The sequence below is a fragment of the Heterocephalus glaber genome, unplaced genomic scaffold (genome assembly GCF_053883595.1).
Source record: "Heterocephalus glaber isolate CG9 unplaced genomic scaffold, H.glaber_assembly_v1.0 deba00001729, whole genome shotgun sequence".
NCBI lineage: Eukaryota > Metazoa > Chordata > Mammalia > Rodentia > Bathyergidae > Heterocephalus > Heterocephalus glaber.
The window spans coordinates 6768633-6792862 of record NW_028258440.1 but is presented as its reverse complement, the minus strand read 5'-3'; the positions used below and the strand labels follow the sequence as shown (position 1 = coordinate 6792862).

Sequence of the window (24230 nt, the reverse complement as noted above, 5' to 3'; positions counted from 1 at the left end):
GCATCCCATATGTGTTGGTATGATGTATTTTCATTTGTTTCAATATGTTTTCTGATTCTTCTTTTGATTTAGGTATTAGCCAATTGTTTTTTAGAAAAGTATAGTTTAATTTCTACATATTTGGTAATTCTCAAAGTTTCTTTTTTCATTGATGTCTAATTAAACAAAATTGTGGTAAGCAATGATATTTGATATGACTAGTTTTCTTAAGTTTGTGAAAATTTGTTTTGTGACCTACATAATTTATATTCAAAAGAATGGTCCCCCTGTAGTTGAGAAGAATGTTTGTTCTGCTGTTGTTGGATAGAATGTCTTGTAGATATCTGATAATTCCATTCAGTTCATAGTGTTGCTCAAGTCTGCTCTTTTCTTATTGATTTTCTGTCCAGATATTTTATCTATTTTTGGAAGTAGGGTAGTAAAATCCACTACTCTGACCTTGTTGCCATCAATTATTTTTACTGTACATATTTAGGCACTCATGTTGAGTTTATTTATGTCTTTATAATTTTATACTTTCCTTATGAACTTCATTTTTATCATTCACCATTGGTGAGAATTCATGTTAGTAGAGTCAATATGAAAATAATGTGGAGATTCCTCAAATTATGTTCTTTGCTCCTTATAACTGTTTTGGACATGTCTGTTTGATGGAAGTATAGTCATCTCTGGTCTCTTTATTTTATCATTTGAATAGCCTTTTTCTATCCCTTCATTATCAGCCTTAAATCTAAAGTGTATCTTCTGAAGACTTATATATTTGGGTTCTGCTTTCTTCTGCTTTCACTCAGGCTGTGTCTTTTGACAGATTTGCTTAATTTATTTACATTTAACAGGTTAATTAATGTAGGATGATTTATTCTTGGCTTTTTGTTTTGTTTTGTTTTCTGTTTGTAGACTTATTCCTTCTTTTTTGCTTAAATTCTTTTATTGTTATATTTTAGGTATACAATACATTTACATTTATCACTGGGTACTTGTACCTGTACATGATGAATCTTGGTTCTTATTTTTTCCACATTCTCTATCCTCCCTTCACCCCCTCCACCCTTCCCTATTTACAAAGACTTTGTTTCCATTTTTTCCTTTTCTCATAATTTTTTCTTAACCTTCATTCCTTTCCTCTTTACCTGACAATTCCCTAAAACTTTGGACTTTTTCTTCCTATTTCAAATTATCGATTTTTTTTAAATCATTTTAACCCTTATTTACACTTTCAATTTCTCACACCAGAGAAACTATTCGGCATTTACACATGCGTGTCCTATTTATTTCACTTAAGAGTAACAGCCTCAATATGCATCCATTTGGCTATAAATGCCTCAAGTTTCCCATTCTTTATGGCTGAGTAGTACTCCATTTTGTAAAAAACACCCCACATCTTCTTTATCCAGTTTCCAGATGATGAGAAATTGGGCTGTTTCCAAGCTTTAGCTATTACAAACTTTGCTGATATAAACATATGTGCACATATATCGCTGTGGTATGATTCTTTTAATTCTTTGGGGAAGATACTCAGCAGGGGAATAGCTGGGTCAAATGGGACCTCTAGCCCTAGTTCTTTGAGGTATCTCCATATTGATTTCCACAGTGGTTGCACCAGTCTGCACTCCCACCAGCAATGGAGAAGGGTTCCTTTCTCCCCACAGACCTGCCAGCATTTGTTATTGTTTAATTTCTTGATAGCAGCCACTCTTTCTGGGGTGAGGTGGAATCTCAGTGTTGTTTTCATCTGCATCTCACAAATGAACAGTGATGTTGAACATTTTTTCATAAGTTTATTTGCTGCTTTTACTTCTTTGTCTGAGAAATGTCTGTTCATTTCAGATGCCCATTTTTTATTTGGGTCTTTAACTTTGGGGGTCTGATTTTTTTCAATTCTTTATATATTCTAGATAGCAGTCCTTTGTCTGAGGTATAGCTAATAAAAATTTTTTCCCACATTGTAGAATGTCTCTTAGCTCTGTTGGTGGTTTCTCTTGCAGTGCAGAAGCTTTTTAATAAAATGAGATCCCAGTTGTTGATTCTTTGTACTAGTTCCCATGCTATTGACTTTTTGTTCATAAAGTTTTTTCCTGTGCCAACGGCTTTGAGAGTTCTACCTAACTAATCCTCCAGCAAGTTTAATGTTTTGGTTTTAATATTTAGATCTTTAATCCACTTCTATGTTAATTTAGTGCATGGTGATAGATATGGGTCTAGTTTTAATCTTTGGGAGGTTGAAATCCAGTTTTTCCAACATCACTTATTAAATAGGCTATCTTTCCTCCAATGAGAGTGGTTGGTTCCTTTGTCAAAGATGAGGTGGCTGAGAGTGTCTGGAGTTGTTTCTGCATCTTCTAATCTATTCCACAGATCCTTGGGTCTGTTTCTTTGCAGGGCCATGCTGTTTTTATCACAGTAGCTTTGTAGTATTGTTTGAAGTTGAGGATTGTGATAGGCCCTGCCGTGTCTCTGTTGCCTAGAATTGCTTTTACTATTCTAGGTCTCTTCTTGTTCCAAATGAATTTTTCGATTGTTTTCTGTAGTTCTGTGAAATATATTGTTGGAATTTCAATCAGCATTGCATTAAATCTATATAGCAGTTTTGGAAGTATGGCGATTTTCACTATATTGCTTCTTCCTACCCAGGAACAAGGGATGTCTTTCCATTTTCTTATATCCTCTTCGATCTCTTTTTTCAGAGTGCTGTAGTTTTCAGTGTAGAGGTCTTTTGCTTCCTTTGTTAGAATGATTCCTAGATACTTCATTTTTTTGGATGCTATTGTGAAAGGAATTATTTCCCTAATTAATTTCTCTCTCAGTGAGTCTGTTATTTGTGTACAAGAAGGCTATTGTTTTTGGAGTGTTGACCTTGTATCTAGCTACTCTACTGAATCTGTCAATTAAGTCTAGAAGTCTTTTGACAGAGGTTCTTGGGTCTTCTATGTACAGTATCATAGAGTAAGCAACTAACGACAGCTTAACTTCTTCCTTTCCTATCTTTATTCCTTTTATTTCCTTCTGTTTTCTAATTGTTGTGACCAATGTTTCCAGAACTATATTGATCAGGAGTGGTGATAGTGGGCATCCTTGTCTTGTTCCTGATTTTAGTGTGAAAGTTTTCCATTTTTGACCATTTAGTATGATGTTGCCTTTTGGCTTTTCATAGATAGCCTTAATCAGGTCGAGATAAAGACCTTCTATTCCAATTTTCTGTAGGGTTTTTATCATGAACAGGTGTTGGATTTTGTGGAATGCTTTTTCTGCATCTGTTGAGATGATCATATGGTTTTTGTTCTTGGCTCTGTTAATATAGTGTATTACATTTATTGATTTACATATGTTGAACCATCCTTGCATCCCTGGGGTAAATTTGACTTGGTCAGGGTGTATGATCTTCTTGATGACCCTCTGTATTCTGTTTGCCAGTATCTTGTTGAGGATTTTTGCATCTATGTTCATTAGGGAGATTGCCCTGTAGTTCTCTTTTTGGGTTGGGTCTTTCCCTGGTTTTGGAATCGACGTCACACTTGCTTCCAGGAATGAGTTTGGAAGCCTTGCTTCCCTTTCAATTTCCTTGATGAGTTTAAAGAGTAATGGCATTAGTTCTTCTTTAAATGTCTTATAGAATTCAGCAGTGAAGCAATCATGATGTGGGCTTTCCTTTGTTGGTAAATTTTAATTATGTTTTCATTTTCACTCATTGTAATTGGAGTGTTTAGAATTTTTATATCTTCTTCATTTAACTTTGACAATTCATATATATCTAGGAATCTATCCATTTCTTCTATGTTTTCCATTTTATTAGAGTACATGTTCTCCAAGTAAATATTGATGATCCTCTGGATTTCTGCTGGCTCTGTTGTGACTTCACCTATTTCATTCTTAATTGCATGGATTTGAGCCTTTTCTTTCCTTTTTTTGATAAGGTTGGCGAAAGGTTTATCGATTGTATTTATTCTTTCAAAATACCAACTCTTTGATGCATTGATTTTTTTATATCATTCTCTTTGTCTCCATTGCACTGATTTCTGCTTTGATCTTTATAATTTCCTCTCTTGTATGAGCTTCGAGTTTGTCATGCTCTTCTTTTTCTAGGACCTTGAAGTTCTTCATTAGGTTATTTGAACTCTCTCTCTTTTCCTAATATGGGCATTCAGTGCTATGAATTTCCTGTGTAGAACTGCTTTCATTGTATCCCATAGACTCCTGTATGTTGGACTGGCATTATCATTTACTTGTAGAAACTGTCTAATTTTTTCTTTAATTTCCTCTGTGACCCATTGGTTGTTCAGGAGTGAGTTATCCAATTTCAGTGTGGTTTGTGGGGGTTTTGCGGGTTTTTTATGTTATTGGTCTCCAATTTTATTTCACTATGGTCTGATAATATAGAGGGGGTAACTTCAGTTCTTTTACATTTACTTAGACATGTCCTATGAGCTAGCATGTGGTCTATTTTGGAGCATGACTCATGTGCAGCTGTAAAGAATGTGTATTCTGATTTTGTGGGATGGAACACTCTATAAACATCTATTAAGTCTGTTTGTTCAATAGCTTTGTTCAGTTCTAGAATTTCATTGTTAAATTTTTGTCTAGATGATCTGTCTGTTTGTGATAGTGGGGTATTGAGTTTCCCCCACTACAATTGTATTAGTACTCATTTGATTTTTAATGTCCATTAATATTTTTTTGAATAGTTGGGGGCATTCGTATTTGGTGCATATATATTTAGGATTGTCATCTCTTCCTCATGGATTGTTCCATTCACATGGATGTAGTGACCATCTTTGTCTCTCTTAATTAATTTTGGTTTGAAATCTAGTTTGTCTGCAATGAAGATTGCTACCCCTGCTTTCTTCCATGTAGCGAGCTGTTTTCCATCCTTTTACTTTCAGTCTATGAATTTCTTTTTGAGTTAGGTGTGTTTCTTGTATATAGCATATTGTTGTATTTTGCTTCTTAATCCATTCTGCCAGTCCATTTCTTTTGATTGGTGAATTAAGACCATTAATATTGATGGTTATTATTGATAAATATTAACTCATCCTTGTCATGATGTTTTACTGTTGTTGGCTCTTTCATTTTTCTCCCTGTTCCTTTAGTTTCTTGCCTTGCCCGGTGGCTTCCCTCTGTTGGGCCTCATGGAGTTGTGACCTTCATTGTCTTCTTCTAGGATATTGTTTAGAATTGTTTGGAGTGCTGGTTTGGTGTTCATGGAATTTCTTAGGTGTTCTTTGTCATGGAAGTATCTAATTTCCCAAACGATTTTGAAAAATAATTTTGCCGGATACAACAGTCTAGTTTGGAAGTTATTTTCTTTTGGGGCTTCAAATATTACACTCCAGTTTCTCCTTGATTTGAGGGTTTGTCTTGAAAAGTCTGCTGTGATTCTGATGGGCTTTCCTTTGTAGGTGATTTGTTTCTTTTCTCTAACTGCTTGTACTGCTTGTAGAATTTTGTTCTTCAATTGGGTTTCTGGGATCTTGACGATTATATGTCTAGGTGTAGTTTTGTGGGGTTGTTGATAGTGGCTAGTTGGAGTTTTATATGTCTCACTCATCTATATGTGCAATTCTCTACCTCTGTCTGGGAAGCTTTCTACTACTAGTTCTGTGAACAGCTTTTTAATGTCAATTGTACTTTCTCCTGCTTTTTCATGGACTCCTATCAGTCCTATATTGTTTTGCTTTCCATCATCTAGCAGCTGCTGGATTGATTGATTTATCATGGTCTCTTACTAATTTGAAGAAATCTCTGTTTTCATGGTCATTAATTGCAATCCTGTCTTCTATATCTGATATTCTATCTTCACATTCCCGTAATCTGTTGTGCATACTTTCAATGGAGTTTTTAATCTCCTGGATATCTGTTTGAATCTGTTTCATGGATTCCATTTCTTTCTTATGTTGGGTGAGCATGGTTTCAATTTCTTTCTTATGCTGAGCATTCATGGATTCCAGCATGCTTCTGAGCTCATCTATTTTTTTTTTATCTGTTTCTGTTCTAGAGCCTCTAATCATGTCTTTCACTCTGCTCACCATCTCTGTAGTTATCTGGGAAATTATTTCTGCTTTGAATTTTTCTCGAGACTCATTCATCTGTTTTGCTACCTCCTGTGCTATCAGTTCAGTATGTCCAAGTGGTTGATTATCAGAATTTTCCACCTCATTTCTCCCAGAATTTGCCTTTTGTGTGGTGGAAGCCTGAGTTTGTGCCTTCCTTAAATGTCTTCTCATTTTTGTTTTTGGTACTCTCCTTCATTTAACTCCTGGGCTGATACTTCAAAAATGCTTATAGTAAGTGTCTTTGTTGCTTGTATTTAGAACCCTTATGGAATGATTGCTTCTCAGAGGTGTCTTCCAGATATAGTTGGTCTTTAGGTTTTGAGTCTCATTTTCATTATACCAGGAAAGACAACTGATAAGATCAATCACAATACCTTAGCCCAAGTGATAAAATCAGCAACACCTTAGCATCAAGTACATCTTAGAAAATGAGAATTTGTGGTAGTTATTATTCTATCACCTTTAACTGTGTGAATTAAATCAAAATCGAAGACCAACCCAATGTATATTTATAGTGAATAAACTCTTCAATATAGCAACTTTACCCTTCAGGATGGGGAGTTTGAAGGAGTTGGTGAGGGCAGAATAGATAGGTAAAAAAATACAGGAAAGTTAGCCAGGAGGCCAAAGGACACAGGCAAGAGTTGAAAAAAGAGAACAAAAGGAAAATAAAGAAGAAATCTGAATTAGGGCCAGAGCAGGAACAAAAAGGGAGATGAAGAACAGTGTGGGGCAGCAAGAGAGTGAGTGTGAGAGAGAGAACGAAAAGAGAAAATAAACAAAAAAGAAGAGAAAAATAAAAATTTGAAAAGAGTACAAAAAGAAAAAAATAAAAATTAAAAATAAGAGCAAAAAAATAATGTTTTTGAAGATAACAAGTAAAAAATAAAAATGAAAGGCCTCCTTCAGATTATGTCTCTGCTGTCACAATAGACAACATGGGCAGCAGTGTGCAGATATGTCAATGAGTCTCAGCAAGCCAGTAGCAGACCAGTGCGATTCAGGCAGATTTCTGGCTGTAAGTCCCAAGTTGAGCTCCCTGTCCTCCTGCAGGGTTGAACTCTGCAATGTTCTACTGCAGGTTCCAGCTGTCCTTCCCCTGTAGAATTTAGCTTAGTGGTTCTGGCACCTGCCTTGCAAGTGCAAGGTCCCGAGTTCAATCCCTGGTACAAAAAAAATTTAAAAAGAGCAAAAAAGTAGTAATAATAATTTTGAAACTAACAAATAAAAATAAAAATGAAGGGCCTCTTTCAGGGTATGTCCCTACTATCACAATAGACAATGTGGGCAGCAGTGTGCAGATATAAGTCAATGAGTCTCAGCAAACCCATCGCAGACCCATGAGATTCAGGCAGATTTCTGGCTGCAAGTCCCAAGTTGAGCCCCCTGTCCTCCTGCAGGGTTGAACTCTGCAAGGCTGTACTGCAAGTTCCAGCTGCTCTTCTCCGGAAGATAGTCCAGGTTCCAGTGGGAGGTGATGATCCCCCCAACTTCACAAGTATGGTGGTCTGGTGTGCCTTTATTGCAGAGATTATCTTCACTTTTCCAGTGGGTTTCAGTTTTCATCAAGGAGCCTGAGAGAGGGACTCGTTTTGTTGTTCACTTCTGCTCTATCTTCTGGAGCTCAGGACAATGGCCTTTATGACCCCCTGTGCCTCTGTAGCGTGAAACCAGGTAGCAGCATAGCCAGTAGGCCAGAGGTGCGGGGGAGGGGGGGGGTGCTGCAGGAGCTTGTGCAGCTAAGCTGGTTGCTGGGGGGCAGGTGCAGGAACAAAGGGAGGCTCCACGCAGCCGAGGTCCTCACCATCTGTTGGCTGGTTGCTGGGGGTCTTATTCCTCTCTTGCTGTCTTCCTTTGTGGTTGATTGATTCTTTGTAGTGATATTCTTTAATTGCTCTTATTTATTTCTCTCATATTCTTTGATTCATTGTCAGTATAGCAATATTTGGGGTGTGCATATTTTGAGTCACATGAAAATTCTTCAGTTATAATATTCTATTTCAAGCTAACAAGTTACCTTAAATCTCATTAAAAAACTTCATACTTTTTCAACTTTCACATACTTTTTCTTATTGATGTTATAATTTTGGATCATTTTATATTCTGAATCCATTAACAAATTTGTTTGGTTTTTTAAAGACAGAGTCTTGCTATGTATTTCAGCCTAGCCTTGAACTCACTATGTAGTCCAGGCTGGCCTGAAATTCATGGTAATCCTCCTGCCTCATCCTCCCAAGTGCTGGGATTATAGATATACACCAAAGTATTAAGATATTTTGGCTTTTAATTTTTAAACTCTGCCACTTTGTCTTAGTCATTTTCCTCATCACTAGGACACTAACTAATACCCACAAATCAAGAAGTTTACTTTGGCTCAGACTTTTACAAGTTTCAGTCCATGGGTGACTGGCTCAAATGCAAAAACACCATGGTGAAAAGGCCTGCTGTGGAGGAAAACATTACGGTGACAAAGAAGCATCAAGCAAAGGTTGGAGCCAGGGAGGGAGATATACCCATCCAGGTTACAAATCTCAGTGACCTACTTCTTCCAAAAAGACCCCATCTCCTAACAGCATAGTTACCTCTGAATTCATCCATAGATTAATCCACTGATGAATACAGCACAACATAACCCACTCACCTTCCCAAAGCCCCACATGAGTCCTTTGGGAAATATTGTAGATCTAAACTATAATATCGCCCCTTGGTATTAGAGGAACATTAATTACAGGACTGCACAGGATACCAAAATGGAATAGTATCTGTTTATAATCTATGCAGATCCTCCTGTGCACATTAAATCAACTCTAGATGACTTATAATAAATAATACAATATTAATGCTATATAAATGTTGTTATATTCCTCAGTGAATAATGATAAGAAGAATTCTATACATATTAAGTATAGATACAAAGTGTTTCTCTGAATATTTTTACCTATGGTTGGTTGAATTCACATATATGGAACCATAGATATGGAAGACTGAATATAAAATTGAAGTAAACGAAATTCATACACTTTTGGTGAAAATGTGAATTAGTATAGTCCTTATGGAAAGCAATACAAAGGTTGAGTAAAAAACTAAAATGGAACTATGATATGATCCAGCTATCCATTCTCTGGATATACATTCAAAGGAAACAATATTAGCATATCAGAGACACTTATTTTCATGATTTTATTACTGTATCATTCACAGTAGCTAATATATGGGATCAATCATGGTGCCCATCAACAGATAAATAAAATGGGAAATAATAATGTAATATTTTTCAACCATAAAAGAATGATATGCTATCATTTGCAGCAAAATGGATGGAAATGGAGGACATTATATAAAATAATAGAAGTTAGTTACAGAAGGACAGAACAGGTTCTCTATCTCATTTGTGAATATTAAAAATATTGACTATATAATACAGATTACTAGTGACTGAGAAGAGTTTAGGGGAGAGAAAATAGAGGTTGGTTGGAAAACTGGTACATAAGCATTGTTAGGCAGAAATAATAAATTCTAATGTTCTATAGCACAGTGAGGTGCCTGGTTCATAATAAAGTATTATATATTTTGTGAATAATTACAAGAGAGAAATTTGAAGGCTCTGAACACAATGTAATAATAAATAGACAGAAATGTTTATTATCATGATTTGACAAGCACATGTTTTATATATGTATTGAAATATCACAGTGTATCAAATAAATAGGTACAATTATTTCATATTAATAAATTTTCCCCTTGGATATTGAAGACCAACTGTATATCCTAAATTTATTGCTTTTATTTTTATCTTTTATTTTCATTAGTACGTATTTGAGGTACATATGATTACATTCAGTATGAGGAGTTGGTACATGTACATAACACATCTTAATTGTCAATATATTTTTAAAAACACGTTTAAAGCGAGAAAAATGTTAATCTGATTGACTCATTCCACTGTACCCCATAAATATGTATAATTATAATTTTAAAATAAAAAATAAATGGTAAAATAGTGATAGTATACCACTAATAAATAATTACAGTGTTTGTGTGATTGTTTATCTATTTACCTTTACCAGTGAGTTTAGCATCCTTCCATGTCAAGAACTCACATTGGCATTTCTTTTAAAGCAGTTCTGATGGTGATGATCACCCTCAGCCTTTATTTGCCTGAGAAGAATCTTTATTTCTCCTTCAGTAGAGAAAGAAAGATTTACAAAATATATTTTTCTTTGTTGGTAGGCTTTTTTCAACACCTTAAGTATATAATCCTGTCCTTTCTGGTTTTCAAAGTTTCCAGTGCAAAATTCACTGAAAAGTTTCTACTGAGAAATTCACAGGTAGTCTTATGAGTGCTACCTCATACTTAATGAGTTATTTTTGTCATACTGCTTTCAAAATTCTCTCTTTGTCTTTGTCTTTTGAAAACTTGATTATAATGTGTCTTGCTGTAGATTTCCTTGATTTTCTTATTTATGCTTTTTTGCTTCATGAGTATTTATATCCATTTATATCTCAGATTTGGATAATTTTCAGCCATTATTTCATTAAATAAGCTTAATGGGCCTTCATTTCTTTTTCCTCTGAAATTCATGATTCACATGATTATGTTCTATAAGTAAAATGGGTTTTTTCACTTTTTTTCATGTTTTGTTTCTTTTTGCCTTCTCAGACTACACAATTTTAAATGACCTGTATTCAAATTTGCTGATTTTTTTCTGCTGTTTCATTAAGTTTGCTGTGGAAGCTCTGTCTTGGATTATACAATTCAGTGTACTCTTTAGCTTTAGAATTTATTTAGTTATTTTTAAATGATTTCATCTCTACTGATATGTTTTTTAGGTATTATTTTCTTGATACTTGTTAATTTTCTGTGTTTTGCTTTGCATTCTTTGTCAGGCAACCCATAGTTCTGTATTTCTTTAGTGTCATTAACCAGAGATTTATTTGTTCCTTTGCTAGCATTGTAATTCTCTGATTCTTCATATTCTTATTATTTTGCATTGGTTTCTGCACATTTGAGTAAGCACATAGAAGTCTTATGGATTGGTTTATGCAGGAAACCCTTCAGCATTCACTCTGAGAGAGGCTCACACATTTTCAGTAGATGTAAATGCCTCCACTCTTCTCTTTTCTCTCTGGAAGAGAAGTTTCAGTTTTGTACATCTTCTCCCAAACATGGAGGGCCACATAGGCTACTATAAATCTTCTACCTCTTTTTCTAGAGTATTTCACTGAAATACTGGAATGTTAGGTGCAAGCTCAAATTCTTTCCCTTCTTCCTGAAGGGGAAGTTTCAGTTGTGTACTTTTCAATTTTGCAACGTCTTGCAGGCAGCTAAGAGCTGCCTACCTCTTTTCCCTAGTGGAGTGACTGGAATGCAGGGAGGATGGGTGCAATTTATACCTCTTTTCATTCTTGCTGAAGGAAAAGCTTAAGGACTGTTCAGCTTCATTCAATCCTGTAGTGCCATGCTGCAGGCTGAAAAACACTTCCTTTTTTTCACTGAGGGAATGTACTGGAATGCTGAATCCAAGTTTCACTTCTCTGCCTTCCTTCTAAAAGAAAACTCTCAGGCTGCATAGCACTTGTCAATTCTTATAAGTATGCTCTTTTCCCAGCCATCTCATTTATTTTCAAGACTTGATGCATCCCAAAGGACAGGCTTAATTGTCATGCCAGTTATTTCCTACCCATTCTGTAAGGGTCAAGTCTTGTTTGCTCAACAAAATTTCTTAGCCTGATCCACAAAGGTCTCTAACAACTTTTTATAGCTCCTCTTCTTTCAATTTGTAATCCATGAATAGTAACACAGGCACACACTATCTGATTTAATCTAGACAATACCATGAAGTAAACATGATTATTCTCATTTTTCAGATGATGAAATAGAGGTTCCATATACACACTTGCATCTGTTACACAATGAAGTTGGACTGACAATCTTCACTTAATAGCACATTATGGTGCTTAGGTTGCTTTCAAAATATTTCACATATATAACTTTTGATTCCCAAGTACTTAATATATAATTTTTATAATGCTTTTTTTTTTGTACCGGGGATCGAACTCGGGTCCTTGCACTTGCAAGGCAGGCGGCGGAACCACTGAGCTAAATCCCTAGCCCCTTAATATATAATTTTTAACAAAAGTGGTCAGCTTCCCAACCAAACTCTCTCAACATACATCCTCTACCCAAAAAAGGTGTATGCTGCAAGCCCCTGCAATTCTTCACCGAAAGGTCGCCTCTGAATCCTCTAGAAGGTCCTCTAGGGAGTTAATACTCTCAAGAGCAGCCCTGGGGCAAAGATTAGTGGGAGTTTGAACATACATTATTCACATTCTGCACTCCTCATAAGGAATGATTCTAAGGCATTTCCACAGAGTTCAAGAGGTTCCTAGTGACACAGAGTCTCAGTCACTTGCTATAACATCATGCGCATTTTAACACATTCTCTATTGGCTTCCTTCCTTTTTCTCTTACAAGTCAATCTTCTGTAGATGTCTCCTAATATTACCACTCAAAAAACTGCATTCAAATCCTTCTTGCTGGGTTTCTACAAAGAGAAAACCCAGCTTGAGAATGCATTTGGCTTGAGGAAGAATCATATATATATATATATATATATATATATATATATATATATTCATTCTACCATTTCTACCTGACGAGTACTAGGTTCAGTACTAGCATGATCACAAAGGATCATTAAACACTGATAGATTCTTTAGGATGTGAAACTGAATCATGTTGGCTTTGATTCTCTGCCTAAAGTAACTCAAAATTTCAGTCTTGTCTGAAATATAAATTATGAGATTTTTAGAAAAATCTTATACATAATATCTGTTTAATTGATGTAGAAAAGATATATATATAATGCAATTTTACCTTTGTTGGGATTTTGAGAGGCATATAATTCTCTTCTTTGAGTCCAACAGCATATCATGATGTATAGTAAAGCAAAGTGTATTTTACATTTTCCATACCACCAGGTTTAGGTAAAGCATTTCACTATGAACTCTGAGATTGCCCTGTACCAAAAGTAAATGTCTAGAGACTTTGACATTGGTGGATAAAATCTTCCCTTGGTTCTAAAAACAAGTTTTGAGATTCAAGGGAGATTGTGGTTCAGGAAGAGAAAGATATTAAAGGTGTTAAGGCTTTTAGACTAAGTGAAAAATTAAAAGAATAACAATAGATTTTCCTCACAACAAATGGAAACTGTGATCCAGAATCCTTTCCTTTCCTTTAATAAATATTCATACACATACACACACTCCCAAAGAATAAATATAAAATTTCTGAAAGGACAAAGGCACTTCTCTCATTCTCAAAACTAATAGCAAACAAAATAGTAAAATGCAAAACATGAGCAACTGGGTATAAATTTTGTTAATAATGTAGGTATTACAGTGTAAGATAAAATCAAAACTATGCTTTCTTTACTAGTGATTTAAATAGGGAAAACAAGCATCTGTGAACTTGCACACACACACACACACACACACACACTGACAAACAGCATAGCTTTCTGACTTTAACAACTTTAATAGGGAAAATGGGAAAATCTCTCATACAGGAATGAATGATTTCTCTTTGCCAGAAAGCCTCTCATAAAAAGATTCTAAATCTATCATAAACTATTCAGATCCTGGTTCAAGCCAAAAGCTATGTAAGAGAGTCTAATTTCATTTATTCTCTTTTTATCATGCTCAATTTCCATTGTTAAAGATTTTATGATTGCACATGTACACTGAAACCAAAAATCTCAATTGCAATCTAAAGTATTGGTTAAGGTAAGTCAGCTACATTAGCCAAATCAATTAAATAAACTTCTAATAAGTGTGTATTAGAGTGTGAAAAGTAGTAAGGGAAGCTCAAAGAAGATAGGATTTTCCTCAACCTATAATTTGTATCTTCTACCATTTCTCTAAAATAGGCTGTTAAGAAGGTCAGTCTCCAAATGTCTAAGAGGGTGCCACCGTGCTTTATATCAGAGTTCAGAACAAAAGAGGGCACACATTATCAGTGGCTTCACTCAAGAATAGCTTTTGGAAAGAATGAACTGCATTGTGTCACTCTCAATCACTTTGGCTTCATTAGAGAGAAAGGAAAGAAATGGATAGCCTATTGTCAGGAAAAAGTATGGAGAAAGGCACTGAGATGGTGAACTAAAAATTGGTCCAGTAGCTAAAAGAGATTGCTGATGATTAAAATAGATGATGCTTTTTTAGAAATCCTCAATAATCAAAATCTCTGGTGAAGGCAAAGCATTTGGGAATTTTCAAAATAACACTCTATAAATACTAATCTCAATTCAAAGTAAATTTAGTAAACCATTTTCCTACATTGTTCACATCTTTCTTCTTACTGATGGTTCCTTCTGGATCATCATTTAATTTCATGTCTGCCCATCCCTCAAGACCTAGCTCAAATGCAGCCTATTTGAGAAAGCCTTCCTTGATTTCATGTTTTCCACCCATTAGTATATGAGTTCCTATGTGATGTGAGATATGAGAAAACATCAGAGCTGGGGCAAAAGAGAATGTTGGGAATTCTAGAGAAGATAGAGTTGGGATTACAGGATTACAAGTTTGCACTTTAAGTTCATTTCATTGAATTGAATTTATTCTGTGAGTGTAAATAAGCAGGTAAACTGATAACAAAGTATAGCTATCTAGGCCCAGAATATGATGTAACATTTATTTTATATATGTTACACCTCTTCAAAGCAACATGATTAAAAATCATCACTATTTCCTTAATGTATAGAACATTGTAGGTATTTAACATTTATTTTCTAGAAAAATTAAAGAATGAATTCATAATCAAGGGCATATGTGTTGCCATTCATGAAATCACTGCAGTGTCTAGCATTATGCTGGTCTCCAGTACACAGATAATTTAAATAATCCCTTACATTGTATTTCAACAAACTGTTTTTGTTTACGTCTATATTTCATATACTATTGGCAGAGTTAGAGGCATAGAGATGACTAACTCATTGTGTCCCTCCCCTACTTCAAGGAATTAACAATCTAAGGAGGAAATAGACAGGTGTAGTAGTATGGAGAACAATGATATTTCTTCAAGTGCTGAGAGATTAATTCTCATCAGGAGAAATAAAGAATTGAGTAGCAGTCTGCATGTCAGTGTAGATTCAAGATGAATAGATACTTGTGGTTATGTACCCTTGGTAAAGTAACCTTTTATGCTCCTTGTGACTCAATGAGTTTATGTGCTTTCTACTTCCTCATATACCGACCAGTATGAATCTGAAGAGAAATTCTAGCGAGACTCTTTGTTTAACCCATTGGGAGGAAAGGGAAGAGTTATAAAACTCTCAATTATGGCTCTGGAAAATAAAAGCTAACAAGAAATGGCCATTCTCTGATTAAATCTTGACAAGAGAGTGTGGGATTGAATATTGGGTCTGTGACTGATTGTGGAAGAGATTACGAACAGAATACTGTAATCATCATATAATCACTATTATATGTGATTAAAAAAACAAAAGAGGGACAAGATTTTCTTAATACTAATTTAGCTCAAACCACCTGCTTTCCTTCCAGTACTAAAGTCAAATTTGAGCCTAATCAGGGAAGTATAACAACTGCAGGAAATTTCATGTACAGAATGAGGAGTTATACAAGCTGACCTATTTAGTGTGTTCAAACCCCAAAATATTATTGTTCTATAACATAACTTTTGTGTTTCCCAGGGCCTACAGGGAAAGTAAGAGACAATGCTGACTGGCCCCTTGGATTGTAAATAAGAAATAAAGCAATAACCTAATCATCCAGCAACCTTGGACTACTCCTTGGAGAGGGCATCAAATAGAAAAGGGATAATTAGGAATTACAAAACATCTGCAAAATCTTAGTTCATGTCCTTGGAGCAACCTAAGCACTGGAGACAGGAAATCAATATTAAATACTCCTTACACATCAGCTCCCGAGAGTTCACTGTACACTTCCAAAAATGGTCCTCTACCAAAGGCAGCTAAATTTTTTTTCCTTTAAGTTTATTGGTACATTTTAGGTATACAATACAGTTACATTCATCATTGGGATCTTGTACCTTTACATGATGTATCTCGGTCCTTATTTTTTCCCCATTCCCTTGCCCTCCCTTCAACCCCTCCACCCTTCCCTATTTACAAAGACTTTGTTTCCATTTTTTCCTTTTCTCATATTTTTTCTTTTCCCTTCTTTCCATGCCCCTACCCCTTCCACTTCCCCTACTCCTTTAGACCTTTTCTTCCTATTTCACAATATCAATTATACATTTTGATCCTTATTTACACTTTCAGTTTCTCACACCAGGGAAACTTTGGTATTTATACATGTGTGTCCTATTAATTTCACTTAAGAGTATGGCCTCAGTGTGCATCCACTTAGCTATAAATGTCTCTAGTTTCACATTCTTTATGGCTGAGTAATAGTCCATTTTATTAAAAAAAAACACATCTTCTTTATCCAGTCTCCAGTTGATGGGCACTTGGGCTGTTTCCAAGTTTTAGCTATTACGAGCTGTGCCACTATAAACATAGGTGAGCATATATCACTGTGGTATGATTCTTTTAATTTTGGGGGGAAGATACCCAGCAGAGGCAGCTAAACTTTAAGCAACTTATAGTTTAGATCTAGAATGTCACCCAAAACTGTTGCCCATTCAGAGGTGGGGCTTTTGGAGGGTGATGGGATCATAGTGCCATTGTACTACTCTTTGTTTTATCCACTAAGAAGTTGAATAGCTAAGTGTGCAGTTAGGACATGGAGCCTAGTTGGAAGAGGAGGGTTACTGAGTATAACCAGGAAGTTTATATCACCCTCCCTAGCCTGGCCCCTCCCTCTGAGTTGCGCTTCCTGGTTGCCAAGACTTGAACAAGTTTCCTTCGTTGTGTCTCTCTGTCATGCTTTTCCTGGTTTGGAGCAAGCCAACTATAGATTGAATCGTCTACAAATCATGAGTCAAAATAAACCTCTCCTCCTTTAAGTTGTAGCCATTGGGCATTTTGCATTTTGTGCCATTGATGAGAATGGGACAAAGATAGCAACTAAGATAACAACCTTCATGTAGCCTCATAACACAGAATCTGAAGGATCTCCAAGCAACTCATAGAAGTCAAAGCACAGGTGCTGCAGAAGACTTCTGTAGTGTGACATTGGAGCTCTATGATGGTACATTCAGCCCAGTACTCACGTACAATAACCACTTCATCTACATCCACTATAAGAGTACTCATTTGTTAGAAAATTGTTCGTCAGTTGCTAAAAGTTGAAGATCTGTCCTATGGAAAAAAATGGAAACAAATGGAGACAAAAGGAAAGGTTTGAATCCTGGAGAGTTCCATGTCAAGCATTTCCCTAAATTTTCCTCGGGAGACAGATTCTTTTCTTAATGGGCCATAACATCAATTTCGTGTTAAAGGCACAAATTGGTGGGTGTATAATATCCATGTTTATTCTTTAAAATATTTTTATTGATGGATTATTAATTTTAATTTTATGAGTTTTATTATATTAAACAATGAGTACTTAACAGGAAAAATATTAAAAAATAAAGTATTGACCTTTAATATTTATTGTTTATGAAAAAGCACCAAAATTTTCAACATTGACTGTTTTTTTCTTTCATTTCTTTTCTTTTTTTTTTTTATACTGGGGATCAAAATTGGGACCTTGCACTTGCGAGGCAGGACACAGCATCACTGAGCTAAATCCCCAGCCCAACTCCATGTTTTATACACACATTTCACATACACTGACACACATGTGTTAGCTTTCCTTTCCTGTGTTGGCAGGAAATTCTTGCCACCTCTCTTGTCTTCCTCTTCTGTCAGGAGCTTCTTAATATATTGTACAACATGCACTTAGCAGGAAAATAAGATATCAATAAAATAAAATATCAAATATGTAATTAGTACTTAAAATAGACATCAACGTTTTCACATTAGCTGCTTACAAAACCTAAAAGATAACATCAGAAGTAAAAACCTTTGTAAACTATAATGTAAATACAAATAATACTCAGTGTTTTAATTGTGACATCAAAGGCAGTCTTCACACATGACAATAGCACATTCCATGCACAAGTATCACTTACACTGATAGCACATGTTTTGTTTTCCTGTCATTTTTTGTAGAGAACAGTTGACTTTTTTTTGTTTTCCTATTGTTATAGTAGGTTTTTGTGATATTGCACCTGCCTGTTCACATGTCAACTAACCAGTGGGCTCCGTAAATTTTTTGCATAGTTCCCTGGGCAGAAATATTTTGTACTTTCTCTGCTAGAAATGATCTCTTATGAGTTCCAGTCCCAAACCTCTAAGAAAATTTCTCTTTGATATTTTGCACTTGTTAATTTCTTTGTAAGCTATCAGACAATTTATACATAAATGGTTTTTTTTAATTCATTAAGTTTATCGGTATATTTTAGGTATACATTATGATCACATTTATCGGTGGGAATTTGAAGCTGTACATGATATATCTTGGTTCTTGCTTTTTCCCCTTCTCCTTCCCTTCTTTCTACCTCTCCACCTCTCCCTATTTACAAAAGCTTTTATTCTGTTTTTTCCTTCTTTTCTCACATTTTTTCTTTCCCTTTTTTCCTTTCCCCAAGCCCCCACTTCCCCTTTAAACTTTTCTTCCTATTTCACATTATCTATTATACATTCTGGTCCTCATTTACACTTTCAGTTCCTCACACCAGAGAAACAATTTGGCATTTACATGTATGTTTTCTATTTATTTCATGTAATTGTATGGTCTCAATGTCCATTCATTTAGCTATAAATGTCTCTAGTTTATCATTCTTTATGGCTGCCTAATACTCCATTTTATAATTTAAAAAAACATTTTCTTTATCCAGTTCCCTGTTGATGGACATTTGGGCTGCTTCCCAAGATTTAGCTATTACAAACCATGCTGCTAAAAACATGGGTGTGCATATATTGCTGTGGTATGATCCTTTTAATTCTTTGGGAAAGATACCTAGCAGGGGAATAGCTGGGTCAAATGGGACCTCTAATACTAGTTTTGTGGGGAATCGCCACACTGATTTACACAGTGTTTGCCCCAGTCTACACTTACACTAATGGTGCAGAAGGGTACCTTTGTCCCCATAGCCCTTCCAGCATTTGTTAATGGTTGATTTCTTGAGAGCAGCCATTCTTCCTGGAGTGCGATGGAATCTCAGCATTGTTTACATTTGTATCTCTCAAATAATATGCCAAACATGTTTAAGATAGAGTAAAACACAACCATTGTCTAATGCTTTTTGTTTTGAGTGGCATCATAGTTGCTGCATAACTTGTCAACAACATCAACTCCACCTTTGGTATTGTCTAAAATGTTTCCATCTCAAGCTTCAGTTTTGTTGAGGTTTCTCTGTCAATATTTCCATCATGGTGCATTGTTGACATCAGCAGTACCAGTTTGTCCTTCTTTGCCATATACAAGGCCAGTGTTACATCTTTCTAAAATCCAAAGATTGTACTATACAGTTTTATTTTGAAATTGCAACATTTCATTTGGAATTTCTGCTTTGTTCTTGTGTACAGTTCCAACGTTGGTCAACTTGTGCTATGCTAGTAAAAGTAACATCAATTGGAAACTGGTAAACCAATTTTCGAATTTCACATTGTGATTAGTTTGGGAGATGGGAGCACCAAATCTGTTCATAACATTATTTGGTTTATTAATATATGAGTAAGAACCTGGTGGCTGAGTTTCAGGATAAAATTCTAAATTTAAAGAATAATATGCCTTTGCATTAACCAAGGCATATATTTTTATATCTTGTAGCATTTCATTTGTTATAAACAATTTCCAACATTGAATGGCGGTGTTGGCATTCCATCCAATAGGTTTCACCTCTGATAAGATCCTTATTATATTTTTGGACCTACTTCTAACATTGGATTGTTCCATTTGGTTGAGTGACCAGATTGTACCATTTTGACTATTCAAATATGTATTTATATTGCTGTTTTCTTTGTCATCTGAATCAAAGAGGTCTGCATTTCCTGTGTCTGTATGGTCAGTTTTTGCTTCATTTCGCTGTCACAGGAACTTTGGCTCACATGGCCAATGTCAAAGTCATCGTCATCATCATCATCATCATCATTCATCATCATCATCACCATCATCATTCATGCATGAGTCATAAGCTGAATCATTTTCAACCTCCTCTAAAACTTGCAAGTCTGGTTTTTCACATGCTATTGTACCAAATTGGGCTACTTGCACCAGAAAAACCAAAAGAAAATTTAAAAAATTCCTAAATGCCCACAAATTTAGCAATGAGCTTTTCATGAGTAAAACTCATCTGTTGCTGCTTTGAAGCTCCTGTACACATCTTGCCATTTGTCTGCCAAGTAGGTGAATGCGGAGATGGGTTTCTGCTTTCCCAAGGCCCCACTATTGTGAGCCACACTGATATTCCATGGCAATACAGTACATGTTTACATAACAGATGAATGGTCTGGGTATATTTTACACCTGTAATGCTCAGGAAAACATACACAAAAATGTTACACTGAGCATTATGTGACTAAAAATCCCAGTTTGACACTTTTAAACATGTTTTCAACATTGTTCATCATACCAAGTGGATAAACACAAAGAACACTTCCTGTATCACCCAGGTGTAGCTAATGAGATGCACAGCTGGCTACTATAATGCTAAAGTACAAATTTTCATTAGGAAAGTATGGTATGTGTTTATGTAACCCAATGTTATGGCCGAAAGGTTTGAAGCAGCTGGTAGACTGCATATCCTATGTTGGAGATTTGACATTGAGCCATACTCTCTTATCACTGGATCTTGATATCACCATCAAGTTAAGATTAGTCAATAGATGTTACAAAGTGTGCAAATATATGCACATACATGCACATATGGGAAGGAGTTCTTATACTTATGAGAACACGTGATATTTGGCATCTGAATTATATAAAAAAAGAATTGAAGGGCAAACATTCTCCCTAAGGTCAATTTAGCTTCAAATTCTGAAGCCAAATTTTATCTAAAATGGCCTACATGCATTTTGAGCTCATTTTTTTTGTAATGGAACTGCTTAGCAGATGGTCTCAAATAGAGTAATATGTATAACCTTTTGCCTGGCAGTTATCAGCAAAAAACACTGACTGTTAACATGGTGGTTGGGTCATCTAGTAACCTGGCATCATATTTCCAGTGTTTTCATCTGGTAATAAATAAATAAATAAATAAATAGCTGCCTCATCATTCAGAATAAAGGACAAACAAAAGGCTTATTTGCTATTTACCTTCTCCACAAGTCTACTTGTGTTTCTGCATCTCAAAACACTAACTGTAGCAGTAAAGGAGACTCACAAAGTGTACCTGCTAAGGTTAAATGGCATGGAAGTAAGGTTGCTTACATACTAGTTTATGCCTATAATTCTGGCTTCATTAATAGCACCCCTGTTTCATTCTCAAAATTATGCCACTGTAAACTATGAATAATATGGTTTCCTGAGACAAAGTGATTCACTGGGTCAATTGTTTGAGTGTTTCTAATTTAATTATATTTGAATCTCTGTGTATCCATCACTAGATATTTTCAAGGCCAGTAACTTCAAGTGAAAGTGGGTGATGATTTTTAAATATATGAAACTGCATTAAATTTCCACAGGGCACCTCTACTACTTTGAATCTTTCCTTTATGAGATTATTATTTTTCGGCATCTCATTAGGCATGCATTGCACATGACCTTGGGAGATATAGTGTGTTCTAAAATAACATTATCTTATTCCTTAAGAGTACATTGCAACCTTTAGCCATTACATTTGGAAATTGAAATAAATTTCCCTTTCTCAACTCTTCTTTTAAGGCCAATGTTTTTAAGGTTATTTTAGAGGTATAAGGGTCTCCACAGTTGAATTGTGCTGATGAACTATGATGTTTAAGAAAGGCACCCCATTGACAAACCCATGCACCTGAGGTTGAAATGAGAGACATGCTGGCTCTCATGCTGGCTATAGGTTAGCATTCACATCTACTTATAGGGCCATCCTGTGCATGCAAAAGTCACTGTCCACACGTTTTCCTCTTAACTGCCTTTGTACTCCTCAGGGCACAGGTGATACACAGTTGCTTTAATTACCTTGATGGCTTCAGAATATTTCTCTTAAATGACTAGCAGTTAACTCCTGGTACATAAAAGATCTTCTCAAGCATCTCTTGGAGACACTAAATTGCTCTGGAAGTAGGAAACAGTAAGATCAAAGAAGACTGGAGTGCTTTTCTGGAACAAAAGAAAGAAAACAATTAGAGCAATGGTTCTCTAAAATCAGTGGGATAAGAATGGATATTTCAAGGGACAAACTTTTTAGAAATTCCAGTTCATTAAATTTTATATGGGACATAAGAATCTGCATTTCTATATAGCTGGGATGGCAGTAGTGGCCTCTGACAGGGTGACGTGTGTATACAGAACGATGGAGTGTATGACAGACTCCACCGACCACAGCCATGGATACATATTGTGCTGTGAGTGTGGTGTCCCAATTAGTCCAAATTCTGCCAATATTTGTGTGGCCTGTTTGCAAAGTAAATTAGACATCAGTCAAAGTATTCCAAAACAAGTGTCGATTTCTTTCTGCAAGCAATGTCAAAGGTATTTTCAGCCACCAGGAACCTGGGTACAATGTGCTTTAGAATCCAGGGAACTTCTTGCTTTGTGTTTGAGAAAAATTAAACCCTCTCTGAGAAAGGTAGGGCTTGTAGATGCAGGCTTTGTTTGCACTGAGCCCCATTCTAAGAGACTGAAAGTTAAATTGACTATTCAGAAGGAGGTGATGAATGATGCTATCCTTCAGCAAGTGTTTGTGGTAGATTATGTTATTCAGTTCCAAATGTGTGAAGATTGCCACAGGGTAGAAGCTAAGGATTTCTGGAAGGCTGTGGCTCAAGTCAGGCAAAAGACTTTGCATAAAAAATCATTCTACGATCTGGAACAGTTGATTCTAATATATGGAGTGCATCAGAATATACTTCGTATCAAGGAGATTCATGATGGTCTGGATTTCTATTATTCCTCAAAACAACATTCTCAGAAGATGGTAGAATTTCTTCAGTGTACAGTTACCGTGTAGATACAAAGCATCACAAAGACTGATCTTTCCGGATATCCATAGTAATACATGCAATTACAAAAGCACTTTTTCTGTGGAAATTGTTCCAATATGCAAGGATAATGTTGTTTGTCTGTCTCCAAAACTGGCACAAAGCCTGGGAAATATGAACCAGAAAAACACCTTGCAAGTTGCAGATATTGATGGGAGAATATTTTGGAGTCATCCTTTCAATTGTTGATGCCATCCCAAACAGCTAGAAGAGTTTATTGTGATGGAATGCAGCATAGTCTGAGATCTCAAATGCAGTGCAGGTGCCGGAGTCATATCAAAAATCATACCCTCAGAGAAGTCAGGGTATAGAAAACATCTGAAATGGATACAGATAAACAGTATTTTTGTTGCACTCCTTTGGGACATCTTCTAAATCCTGGAGACCTACTGTTGGGAATTGATTTGCCCAACTGTAACTTAAATGATGAGCATGTCAACAAAATAAACTCAGATAAAGTTCCAGATGTGGTATTAATCAAGAAGAGCTATGACTGTACCAGATGTCAATGTTGTAGAAACTGGAAACTGAAAAGAGCTTGTAAGAGCTAGAGAAAATATGGATACAGATGATGAAAGGCAATACCAAGATTTTGTTGAAGATCTTGAAGAAGATGAGGCAATTAGAAAAAATGTCAACATTTACAGAGATTCAACTATCCCTGTAGAAAGTGACACAGATGATGAAGGAGCACCTCAAATTAGTCTGGCTGAGATGCTTGAAGACCTTCATATTTCCCAAGATGCCACTGGTCAAGAAGGTGCAGCTATGATGACATAATGAGATCATTTTGTAGACTTTGGACATCCATGAGAGCAGGATGCCTTCATATTTCAAGAAGAGAAATTTATTTTTAAATCTGAATGAATACGATTATTTTGATTGCTCAATGCACTAAAGGGTTTGATAGTTTTGCAGCTTTAGATAATAAAAGATTAGGGAGAATTTAATTACTGCCAATGTTTAGGGCATTTTGCACATGTAGTTTTATCACTTTGCTTTTATTTAAGGCCCTGTATTATTTTTACATGTCTAA

General features: G+C 35.7%; 1 pseudogene; it reads left to right on the top strand.

The window, feature by feature from the left end:
- The first annotated feature begins 22506 nt into the window (after positions 1-22506).
- On the top strand, positions 22507-23974 carry LOC101720605 (60S ribosomal export protein NMD3 pseudogene; annotated as a pseudogene).
- The last annotated feature ends 256 nt before the right edge of the window (positions 23975-24230 follow it).